The 12,510-nt window shown below is 39.0% G+C and overlaps 1 protein-coding gene across 6 annotated transcripts in view; it reads left to right on the forward strand.

Moving 5' to 3' along the window:
- Positions 1 to 11,646: 11,646 nt before the first annotated feature.
- Positions 11,647 to 12,510, forward strand: part of SSTR3 (somatostatin receptor 3) — a 368,714-nt gene continuing 367,850 nt past the window's right edge. For 4 of the 6 annotated variants that reach the window (XR_014026876.1, XR_014026877.1, XM_081330892.1 and 1 more), the window contains exon 1: positions 11,672 to 11,940. The gene's annotated coding sequence lies outside the window, so the exon portion shown is untranslated. Of the gene's footprint in view, positions 11,941 to 12,510 lie in introns of all 6 variants that reach the window. The other 2 variants (XM_081330893.1, XM_081330891.1) reach the window with 1 other exon arrangement.

A 12,510-nucleotide genomic window follows, 5' to 3' on the forward strand; every position in this document is an offset into this window, starting at 1 on the left:
AGAGCTTTAGCATGGGAGCACCCTTATTTAAGTTATTCTCCTACATTACCAACCTGCTCCTATTACTGATCACTGCATTGTAAATGAGACTCAATTAAAACATAATCATAAACCATCTATTCCTATTACCCATAACTTGTATGGGTGCTAATACAGATACACATTGTCAGAGATAGGTTGCTGAGATGCTGGCTGTTCTGCTACTTATTGACCAATCTATCTCATTTGGCAATATTATGAGCACACAACTGATGAAGTTTATTCCTCATAAATACTAAATTAGAATTTAGAATGGATGTCATTACTGAGAAGTAATGTGCCCTTGGTAGATATTATGTTGATTAGACAGCATGATCCCAATTTTTAGTACATAAGATATCGTAGTCACAGGTCCATAATTTCATTATTGGGTTTCCTGTTCTGTATTGTTCCTGTAGCCCTTCTGAAAGGGTAACCTGGACATTTTTTTTTTAATCCCATTTATATCCCGCCCTTCTCCGAAGACTCAGGGCGGCTTACAATTTAAGCACAAACCAATGTGCTTAGCAATTTAATGGTTTTGGAAGATGCTAACTTCGTGCTACATTTTGTTTTACCAGTAGGTCTTCTGGTAGGGCTGGTGGTTTGCCTTTTACCTTCTTGCCCAGTGTCTGTTACTCTCAACCCAAACACTCCAAATTGCTTCACTGTCTTCTGTCTTACAGGAAGCTTTTTAATGAGGCTCTGAGCTAAGCCAGGGTGCCTACATGTTGGTAGTGTTACATCAATTCTAATTTAGAATTGCAAATATTTGTTCATGGCAGACGTTGCGTGGTAAAAACAATGTGACTCTTGACAGTATATAATTACATGGCAACCTACCAGATGCACAAGAACCACGTGAACATGCTAAAATGAGTGATGTGATTAAGCCTACATTGGATATATCTTTGTGGATTAACAAATGGATATAGCTCCATACTGTGAAGGTATAGGTTGGCTGGGTTTTCATCTGTGCTAAAGATCTTGCCATTTTTTCACAATTGCCTTTTAAGGAAGAGTCCAGTTCATTAAAGACATTTACTAAAGATTCAAAAGATATCTCTTCTAACAGCTAGATCATCAAGCTAGTCAAATCTGATTGGGATGACTTTGGATCAATAGGGACTTCATCACTTTTTTTCTAAAATCTCAAAATCGTCCAACTGGAACCAGCTGTGAAAGATGATGTATTAGAGCATGCTGGCTGGGGAATTCTGGAAATTGAGGTCCACTCATTTTAAGTTGCCATGGTTGCATGGCAACTTAAATGCTGGCTTAAAGGACAGACAATTACTGTACCTGCTATAAGCTATGAGCTATGCACTTGTATTATTGGCATATTCAAGCACAAATCAACAACTGTCTAATGCTGTTGTTAAATGATTTTTAAACAATTAGGAGTCAGAAACCTTTTCAAGCCATCCAGTGAACTACTAGCAAATCTTAATTTAACTTTACTTTACCCCTGATACTAAGAAATGCATTTCAGCCATTCTAAATTGTATTTAAGAACTATAAATCTGTCTTTCTGACATAAAACATATCAGGAACAAAATTAGGCTCACTGAGAAGCCTCTGGTCTCAACCTCCTTATTCACAGTAAGAATTCCTCACCTGCTCACGCTGTGTGTGACAAATAAACAGCATGTGTGTGTGAGTGGGATGGTTGGTACAAACCATATCTGCAGGAAGGCAACCTTATTCCTTGTTTCTTATATGCCAGGCTTTTCTGTATCAGTGCACCTGCAGCTTTCTCCTACCCACAGAATGGTGCCAATGAGCATAAATGACTCTATGTTATACAAGCCAGTGGTTTTGGCAATGAGAAAGTCTGCATTATTAGGGAGTTTCTTAATTTAGGGTGAGACCCATGCCTTTGTGGCACTTTTCTCCTGCTGGAGTGCTTCTGGGCACCTACAAAGAATGGTGCAGATCTCTGCTGTTATTCCAATCTCTCTGCTTTCACTAATCTGCCAGCAAGAAGCAGAGACAGAAGCTGAATGCTGGAAGGAGCAAGGAGGCAATAGAATGAGTCACCGATCAAGACTAATAGCCTACGGGTTGCTAAAATAAAACTGATGACAGCTATCCTTATGGTGCAGTAGAATCGGCAGCTGTGGGCACCTGTGTTACTGGATGATGCTAAGAACCAGGGAAGGGGCATGGCTTTAAATGATGATCAGTAAGGTATATTCTTGAACAACTTCCCAAAGGTGCCATTTTCTCATAGTTTTGTTGCTACATATTTTATTAGCTGCAACAAAGTTCAGAGCAACCCTCACCCAGATAAAAGAACACAAAGGAATGGAAGAATCCCCTTCTTACTCACAAAAAAACATAGCAGAAAATTATACCTACAAGGCATTTTACAGATTAACTGTAATTTTACAGATTAACTGCAATTTACTTAATGTCAATTCTTCTTCAGTACCAGTTGGATGTGATGCCTAGTCTACTGTGCCAGATAAAATGTTTGATATGGCTATTGTAGTGTATGACTTTAAAGCATACACGGAAATGTCAGCACAGCAGGGGGCTGGACAGCTCCAGGCTATAACCGCGGGAAAGCCTGAATAGGGCGAGTCGTTGACAGCCCCAGGGCATGGTCAGCTCTGGCGGGAAGCCAGGGTTTAAATCCATTGACCACCTGCACTGGCGGGAAGCCCAGGTTTAAATCTATTGGTCACCATTCACCTGGGCAGGTATAAAGAGACGGCAGGTAACCCCTTTGCTCCAGCTTCATTTTTGACTCAATAAAGAAATACTACCCAGCTCAAGTGTCCGTCTCTCCGTTCAACCACGCAACATTGCAGCTATGTTCTTTTTTCATGTGATTAGATGAGACATTTACTGTAATTCAGTGGTCAATTACAGGTTTGCATGCGAAAATTCACTGGTGTTCACTTGTCAAATTATATGTTTTGCATGCAAAAAACTCACCCCAGGATCTTCAGCAAAAGATGGGAATGCCCCCTGTCTGAAAATTTGGAGACTGCTGCTCAGATTGGACCCATACTATATCCTATCCTTGAAAAGCTGGATATAAACCAAACATTCCCAAAACACAATAATGTTGGATTCAGACATCATGTCAGCTATACATTACATATCTACAATTTTATAAGGAAGCCACAATTGGCTTATGCTCCAAGGAACATTCTCACTTTGTACCATTGTTAAGAGTTTATCCTTGAGAGAACTTGGTGAAGAAAAGGAAAAGAGAAGACTTTAAGTATGCAGCCACTTCACTCCAAGACCTCCTGCCAGATTGGGCTGCAGGCCGCCACCTGTGTTTGATGGGGAGTTATGGGTTGTTCTATTCCCCCTCCTTTACTCACAATTGGGATCTGGGTTATAAAGATGATGAAATGCTTTTATGTGGATTCAAACAAAGGTGACTAAAAGACCCTGTGGATCTCTCTCATTTCAGTAAATGGGACTCAAGAATGCTGGAGAGACAACTGGACAAAATCACTCATGCTTTGGAATTTGCAAGGTCTTTTCATGTGGTAAAACAGTTTTTAAAAAAGATGGGAAGGAAAAGTATTATTAAGGGCATACAATTTTAGATGGTTTGGGGGAATAGACTGTGGTTGTAGAGATTCCACATGTGCTTCTCTCAAGATTGATAGAGGGAAATGACCACATAATTGTTTTCCCCAGCATACACCATTTTGGTATATGCAGCTCTTGCATACATACATATATATATATATATATATATATATATATATATATGTGCAAATTATTCAAATTGCTAATAAAGAATTTGGGAGGCTCTTTATTAGCAATTTGAATAATTTGCACAAATAATGAGCTGTCATAAGTTGACTAGTTCCTGTGGATAAGCCCTGAGCCGGGCCAAAACAGGAATGAAAGAGTTAATTAGCAAGGTCCATTCAAAAAGCCTTGACAAATACTTAAACATATATATATATATATATATATATATATATATATATATATATATATATATATATATATATATATATATATATATATATATATATATATATGTGTGTGTGTGTGTGTGTGTGTGTGTGTGTGTGTGTATGTGTTATGTGTATGTGTATATATATATCTTTAAAAAGTATGCAATTTGAATATATAATAAAGAATTAGGGAGGCTGATATGGCCATTTCGAACTTATTTTGTTCTCATCAGTCAGTCATACCCTTTATCTGAGATTCGAACCTGGGCTAATTATATATTAGGCAGTTGTTTTAACCCCTAGGCCACAGGCTCTTTCTCTCTTTATTAGCTAGGAAGCAAAGGACATATATATACATGTAAAGACCAATACTGTTCAGAAGAAGATGGAAAGACAGCTCTATAACAGTTTCCTTTTTCTTCATATTCTATCTTTAAATGGAGCAGAAAACAACGTAATCTCAAACATTAAAATAGGAGACAGAGTAGTGGCAAGATGTAGCTGTCAAAACATTAATGCTATCTTAATGGACACCAGAAACAATACAAAGTTAAGCTCTGTTCCACATTCATGGGGAATAGTTTCTGCAGTTGGTCCTCTGAACCTTGTGGCTTAGTGAGGAATGCAGACTACAGTATAATCACAGAAAACAAACTCCCTTGAGCAAAGCAGAAAAAGGTGGGCTGTAAGCAGGAGATGAAGGACAAACCCAGGAGCTAGAAAGAAACAAAGACAGATAGGCAGAAGCAAAAAAAAGGTGGGTGTTGTTGAACTCTAGATAAATGCCAAGGCAGATTCTCTGAAAACACACACTCGCACACACAAAGCATGTAGAGACAGAAGAAAATAGCTGACATGTTCTGTTCTTTTTTAATGGCACACTTTGGTTGCTCTGAAGACATGATTTTATAGGAAATCTTTCACTTAGGTAATAATATATTTAATAATGTATTAACTTATTCCAAAGGTGAAACAGACAGTAAATATTCTATGCACCCCTGCACATTCTCCCCTTCTGTGCTTTACAAATAATATTTCCTTGATATTTTGGGGCAAGGGAAATCATATTAAGTTTCTTGGTAAAGATGATTCTTTAAAAAAGTGAACATGCCTAGAATTTCATATTTAAATACTATTTCGTTATCATAACAGCAGCCTATCGAAATCTCCCCTCTACATATTCATGAGGATTACTTCCTACAGTAAAGTGGATTGGGAGTAGAGGAGCATTATCTATTATCAAATGATTAGGATAGGGCTATATTTTAGTTTTCTAAAAATAAGTTGCAATTCTTCCACATTTTTGTCTTCCACATTAGAAGTAATCAGGACAAAACTGCATACCTAGGGACTCTTATACTGTTATAAAGACAATGTCTCCAAATCAAGCTAAACTTCATGCTCTTTTCTGGTTAGAGAAAAGAAGTAATTTAAGATGCCATCGGCATCTTTCCAACCTAGCCTATGACTCCATATTTTCTAGTAATCTCCCAACCAAGTTCTAATGAGGTCTGACACATTTTCTGTACCAAAGGCTGCCAGATGTTGCTACCTAATGAAACAGTAGTTAAGGTCCTCATAATTAAGTATAGTTAATTTATGGTAAGCAATCAGGAATTATGAGAAAAGATGAACACATGGTCCAGTTAATTTTATATTATTTTTTTAAAATTCTAGCCATCAGCAACTAATCCATCTAAGCTTGGTAAGGGGTCCACCAGTAAACTGTGGTGCCATCATCCAAAATTGCCAGTAAGGATAAACCAGAAGACAAACAAGTCCTAGATATCTAGATACCAGTATATCATCAAATTAATTATGTATTAATCCACTGGGCAGAAAGCAGGGAGAGGCAAAGGGGAGGGGACAAGTATTCTGGTGATGCTGACATAATGTTGGCTTTTCCCCTGTTATACATGCTTTATACAAAAAAGGGAGGTATCTGCATTGTTTGTTTCATTTTGATAAATTATCTGATCCTATAGATACATTTGAATATAATTATAATTCACCTATCCTAAATTTAAACACCTTGGGCTAGGCATATTTTTTGAAAAAACAAAACATATTTTTATTAGTTTTTTTCAATTTACAACCTATATATCTAGAAAGCATCGTGGTACCTGGGTAGTCATCAATTGAATAACAGAGTTTGCAATACATAGTTTGGGTTACATTATCATAGCATCCTTCTCTATTTCCCTCAACATTCAATACAACATATTTAAAATAACAGATTTATAAGAATAGCATGGTCAATTAAAAAAGATTTTGTCAGTCCAATTTCAATGAAGTATATCTATATCCTGTTATTAGAGTTTATCTAATTTTGATGTTAATTGTAGTATCCAAGTTTAACCTTTGACATCCCAAATAGTATTCAGAACCCCAAATTCCCTTATTTTATTACATCAAAGATTGTATCATCTAACATACACCCAATAGTTAAATAGCTAACTTCTACCTAATAAACATTGTTTGTTTCATATCCTGATACGACACAAGTTATCAATCAGAAAGCCTATATTTATCAATCTACTTCTACTTATACATAACCAAAATTTTAACATCAAAGATAGGATCCATAAGCCAATTTTCCATTATGTCAATATATAATGTTATAATATTTGGAATAAGCCCAATAAGTACTTAAACACATTTTAATTCTATCTCACGAATATTTTCTATTTCAGATCTTAATAAGTCACTAATTACTAACAAAATGACCTATCATAGTTCTCTAGGAATTCATTTTTAAAAAATCTAACTCTAGGTTCCTTTTTTTGCCAGTCAGGTTTCCAGACCAAGGGCTTTAAATTGCCAAGTAGGTCTTCCTTTGCTGACATGCATATTATTTGCACCAGAGGAGGCCATCCAACCATCAGCGATGTACAAAGGTTGAACCATTTATAGTGATTATATTGTTGCCATGTTAATTCCACTCTCTTTATTTGCTCTGACATCTCTGTCTGCAGTTCAGTCTGGATTCTTCTTCCATCTGGGTTGATATGTTTTAAGGAGAAAATCTTATCCACTATTATAGTTAGTAGTTGACTGTCCAGGCTTTCCACAGGTTTGTTTATTTATTTATTTATTTATTTATTTATTTATTGAATTTGTATACCGCCCTATTCCCGTAGGACTCAGGGCGTTTTACAGGGCAGTTAAAACCATGAAATACAAAAATTAAAATCAATTAAAACAATTAATTAAATTCAAGCCCCAAAGGTAAATCTAAAACCCAATTAAAATTAAAAACCCCTCAGTCTGGGCCAAACAGCTTGAAGAGCCAAGTTTTCAGGTCCCGGCGAAATGAATGAAGGTTGGGGGCAGTCCTAAGTTCCATAGGTAGTTGGTTCCATAGGGCAGGCACACCCACAGAGAACGCCCTTCCCCTGGGAATAACCCGTCGGCGTTCATTAACTGCCGGTACCCTGAGAAGGCCCTCCCTGTGGGAACACACAGGACGATGGGAGGATGATGCCGGCAGCAGGTGTTCCCTTAGATAGTCCGGACCCAAGCCATTTAGGGCTTTATAGGTCATTACCAGCACCTTGAATCTCACCCGGAGGGCAACTGGAAGCCAATGTAGCTCACAGAGAAGAGTTGTTACACGGGAGTATCGGGAAGCTCCCATCACAACTCGCGCAGCTGCATTCTGCACCAGTTGAAGCCTCTGAGTGGTCCTCAAGGGCAGCCCCATGTAGAGGGCATTGCAGTAGTCTAACCGGGAGGTCACGAGTGCATGAGTGACTGTGAGTAGGGCATCTCGGTCCAGATAGGGCCGCAACTGGCACACCAGGTGAACCTGGGCAAAAGCCCCCCTGGTCACGGCTCCTATATGATCTTCAAAACTGAGCCGTGAATCCAGGAGGACGCCCAAGTTGTGAGCCCTATCAACGGGGGATAACACCTCACCCCCTATTGTTAATGATGGAAAAAGCTGGTCAGTCCGAGACGCCAGTATGAACAGCCACTCAGTCTTGGCAGGATTGAGACGAAGCCTGTTTCTCCCCATCCAAACCTGGACCGCCTCCAGGCAACGGGACATCACGGCGAGGGCATCACTGGGTTGGTTCGGGGTGGAAAGAAAAAGTTGGGTATCATTGTCTTAGTTGGTCTTCGGCGTCCTCTATGTTGGCATTACTATTTTGCCTGTAGTGTACTTTTGAAGTTATAGGCTCTTTAGAAAGGGTCAAAAGTTGAGTATTAAGTTTTTTCCTAGTTTGTTGTTGATCTTTAGGATTTTCTGTCATAGGAGTAGTTCCTTGTACTTTAATAATTGTAGGTTCTTTGGGTAAAGTCAAGTTTTGGATAATAGTTTTTTTTTAGTACTTTTTTGTTTTGGCTTATATTCCTCTGTCTCAATAGTAGTATCTTCCAAGTTTGTTATATTCTGAAGTATAAATTCTTTAGATGCAGTCTGGGTTTCAGTTTGTAAATCAAAGTTGGCATGTAAATTATTTAATCTGGAGATAGACATCTCAGTGACTCTATAGATTGTTTCAAATATAAGATTATAGTCAAGCGAGGTTTGTGGCTGATCATTCTCCATTTTGTAGTAATTATAAATAGTCCTTGGTGGAGGCTATTTTTCAAACAAAAATCAGTAAGTGTCCACCTCCACAAGTCTAAGCCAAATTCATCCCCAGCTGTTTCAGGTTTTTATCTTAATGCCAAGGTCAGTCCAAAATGTAAGCAAGCTTGTTTGCCAATGGCATTCACTTGCTGTAACAGAGTTTTCTTTTTTTATCTCCTTTTTTAGATTGATAAGTAGAGTAGTCCATTTCTATTAATATAGGTATTTGGGGCCAAAGGTAGAAAGGCAGTAAGTCCAATTAATCAGTATCATGTAGTTTAAGGCTTTTTCTTTTCTCTCCCAATGTAGACAAAGGACGCCATTAAGGAAGGTGGGGGAAAAAATCCCTTCCCTCTCTCCTTGCAAGGGGAAACAAATTCGGAAAGCTTTGACAGGAAGAGTAGACAATTAGGAAAAGAAGAACGCAATTCTCAGCCAGTTTTCAAGTGCTTTCAAGTTCTTTGTTGTGATTTTGGCTTCGGCAGGAGACAGCTAAATGATGGGCCATGGGAGTGGCCAATCCTTTCTTCTTTGGTTTGGAGAGTAGCTCCAAGCCGACGGGAGGGCCGCTGACCTTCTACCACCAACTGGAGAGACCTCTCCCTCGCTCATCACCCCTCCAGGGTGACTTTTGACCCCTTTACAGCCCACCCCCCTGAAGAAGAAATCCAGGCAACATGAGGAACGATTCCCTCGTGCATCTGGCCGCACTGGGATCTGGAACCGGAAGCCAGGCTAGGCATATTTTTGACATCATTTGATATCTTGGAAGCTGTAGAATTCTGAATGTGGTGAAATAAATTCATATTACATCTTTGAAAATAGAGCTATTTGTCATCAATAGACATTGGGGCAATGTAATAATATTTTCTTGATAATAACTCTGGATGAAACTATGTTCCCTCCTGAAAGAGTTGATAAGATTTTTCCTGAAAGTTTTGGCCAGAAGCAGGTCTGAAAGTTCCTGCTTAAACAGCAGATGGAAACCGTGATTGGGGAAGATTTTCTCCAGCCTTGGCTATCTGAATCAACATCTGCTGCAATAGTAATATGTACCTGGACCACAATTCAGATGGAGTATTGCAATGTACTTGCAAGGGGTAACCTTTGGAGACAATTAGAAGCTACAGCTGATACAAAATGCAGTGCCCAGACTCTTGGCAAGACACTACATCAAATTAAAATAATAATAATCCTGAAATTGCTACATTGAATCAAAGTGCTTTTATCAGCTCCTTAATGAAAAGGAGTAACTGACATGATTGTGCCATCAGGATGATCATTCTGGAAAAATCAGATATGACGTGCCTGTCTATAATCTTAAAGGTTCTTCCTAAAACCAAATACCACTAAACTCACCACATGCAAAAACTAGTATCTGGAGGAAACCAGCTAAGAAAATAAAAAGAGGTCCCATCAGTCTTAGCAATTTTGTCTTGGAAAGTGAAGACTGAGACTAAATGTATAAATAAACTTGCAGCTGATAATGCCAGATAGATGTTCATTTGGATCCTTACCTCTCCTCCCTTCTTTGGGAACCTGGAAATCTCCAATTTGCCACGGTTAATTTTTTTAGTCCAAATTAGGGATCTCCGATTGTCAGCTTTAGCACAATTCTGAATCTTAAATCCATTGTATAATATGGTTTTTCAAGTCAAAGCCTGTTCCAAAGCTGGTAACCATAGTTTCTTTTTTTCAGATGTAATGCGAAATTATGACAAAATTAAGGAGGACAGAAGAGACTGTACATGTCTCAGTTTATTAATTCAAAGTGTGGTTAGACAAATATGTCTGCTAAGTGCAAAATGCTGTCCAATTTTTAATAGTTCATTCATGGAAGCATAATCTGTACACGAGGGAAAAGCCTTTGAACATTTTAATTTATAATCCTAAAAAGCAGCCAAAAAATTCAACAATTATTCACATATGATTTTGCCCCAAAAATGTGAAGCAATCACACAACTGTTTTTTTCCCACGTAGCATGTCAGCTAATCACTGCTAGAGGGGGAAGGAGAGCAGTCATAGCACTTCTGCATGTTAAAATATTGACAACTGTCAACTTAAATATTATGGGATGTCTAATGAACCATTAATGACATGTTTTCTTCATTTGCATCTTTAGAATAGTCTTGAATGAATCTCCTCTGGATATTGTTGCTGCAAAGAGAATGCAGAATAACATTGGCTAGATTAAGCAAAGCAATCAATTTATAGCTTATTAAATATAACAAGACATTGAGGGGGAAAAAACAAATTAAAATACCAGATTTACTTTTTGAGCCAATTATGACTTTTATTACTGCAGCTAGAGAGATTAGAAATACAAAGCGCTTGCATTAAACATCACTTACAAAAGTGCTACCCCTTCCCCCCAGGCTCAGAAGGCACATATAAACAAGTTACATAACATCAAATTAAGAAAGGCCAAAGCATATTTATGAATTAACAAGTAGGATGGTGGAGGGACAAATGGCATCACTGACAGGCAGGCATTGCAGCAAGGAATTCTGAATGTATAAGTCCATAAAACTTCACAGAAATCTTGGATGGAAAGGAAAAAAAACACAAATAGAAATCAATAGTCACCAGACAAGAGATCCAGTTTAGCCTTAGCCCAGGGACCTTTCTTCTCAGCAACACTCCAGGAGCATCACTGAGCTTCTTTCCAGATTTTCCCTTTTTCCTTCCCCCCCCACTTACCTCTCTCCTCTCTTTCCTGCTCTGTCACCATCTGTTATAACTGCACTATTGCACACCCCCTCCTGCTTCCTTTTTTCCTTCTTACACCCCCTCACTTCCCTTCATCCTCCTCCCCTCCATGCTCTTTCCTTCTATCATAATCTCTCTGTCACTCTGCCAATCTCTCAATCTCTCTCTCTCTCTCTCCCTCTCTCTCCTTTTCCTCCTGCTTGCTCCCTCTAAATCGATGCCAATTGGCTGGTGGCACCATTCCCAGGCGCAACTGACATACATCTTGATCTGCCTAACCCTGTGAGACAAGCAGTTCCCCCACCCTCCCCCTACCCTCTCCCTTCATTCAGCAGAAGGAGAGCTGGGCTGGGCTGGGCTCTAAGTGGAGCTAGAAGGGAGCTTTCTTACCTGCAGTGACTAGAGAAGACCAGGTGGGAGAGTATTAAAGGCAGGCAGCAAGCAGGCAGGCCGATGTGGGAGCAAAGAGGCCAGGAGACGGTATGTCAGCCCAGGAGGAGCAGCCAAAGGGGAAAAAAAAGCTAAGCAGGTGCCTGAAAGGAGAAGGAAAGTTGAAGAGATAAAAAAAGCTTCTCAGTCTGATGTAAAAGACAGTGGATTCAGGCATTCCTTTCCTTTTTTTTTCTTATATAAAAGAAGACAGAAGAAGATGAAATATCATCCTGGCAAGTGAAGGCGGATACCCATTTGTTGAATCTGTGAGTATCCGGCACAGCATGCTGTCCCTGGCTTTACCTTCACATTCAATTGCATGCAAAACTTTACTTTGGCATCAGGGCAATTGATGCTCTCTGCTCCGTGCCTCTCCCTCTTCCATCTTCTTCAGATAAGTAGGATTTTTACTTGGCGGGGTGGGGGGTGGGGGGGGAAGGTTCCCAACATTCATTAGTTTTGAGCCACGGAGGAAAAGGAGCAAGTGGATGAGTGCTGCAATGTGCTGCCTTATCAAATTCAGTTTTGTCATTAGTTGATGTTTTCCCAGCTCTGTCTGCTACAGCTACCTGTTGTCATTCATTTAATTCTGTCATGCAACTGGCAGCTATATACTCCAGAAAAGTTTCTTGTCTTTTTAAAGGATTTTTCTCTGAATAACTGGTAGGTAGAAGATTGCAATCTTGGGATTGAAAAATCTGTAGGACATAAGCTGTATTTGTAGAGTAGCCTGTCCCTGGGGTTGGGGATGGGGGGGTATAGGTGGGGATAGGTTTAGGGGAAATGCAACAATTCTATTTATTTATTATCTAACTTCATATTCCATCTATTTCTTC

This window comes from Vipera berus (genome assembly GCF_964194415.1).
Source record: "Vipera berus genome assembly, chromosome: 6".
Taxonomy (NCBI): Eukaryota; Metazoa; Chordata; class Lepidosauria; order Squamata; family Viperidae; genus Vipera; species Vipera berus.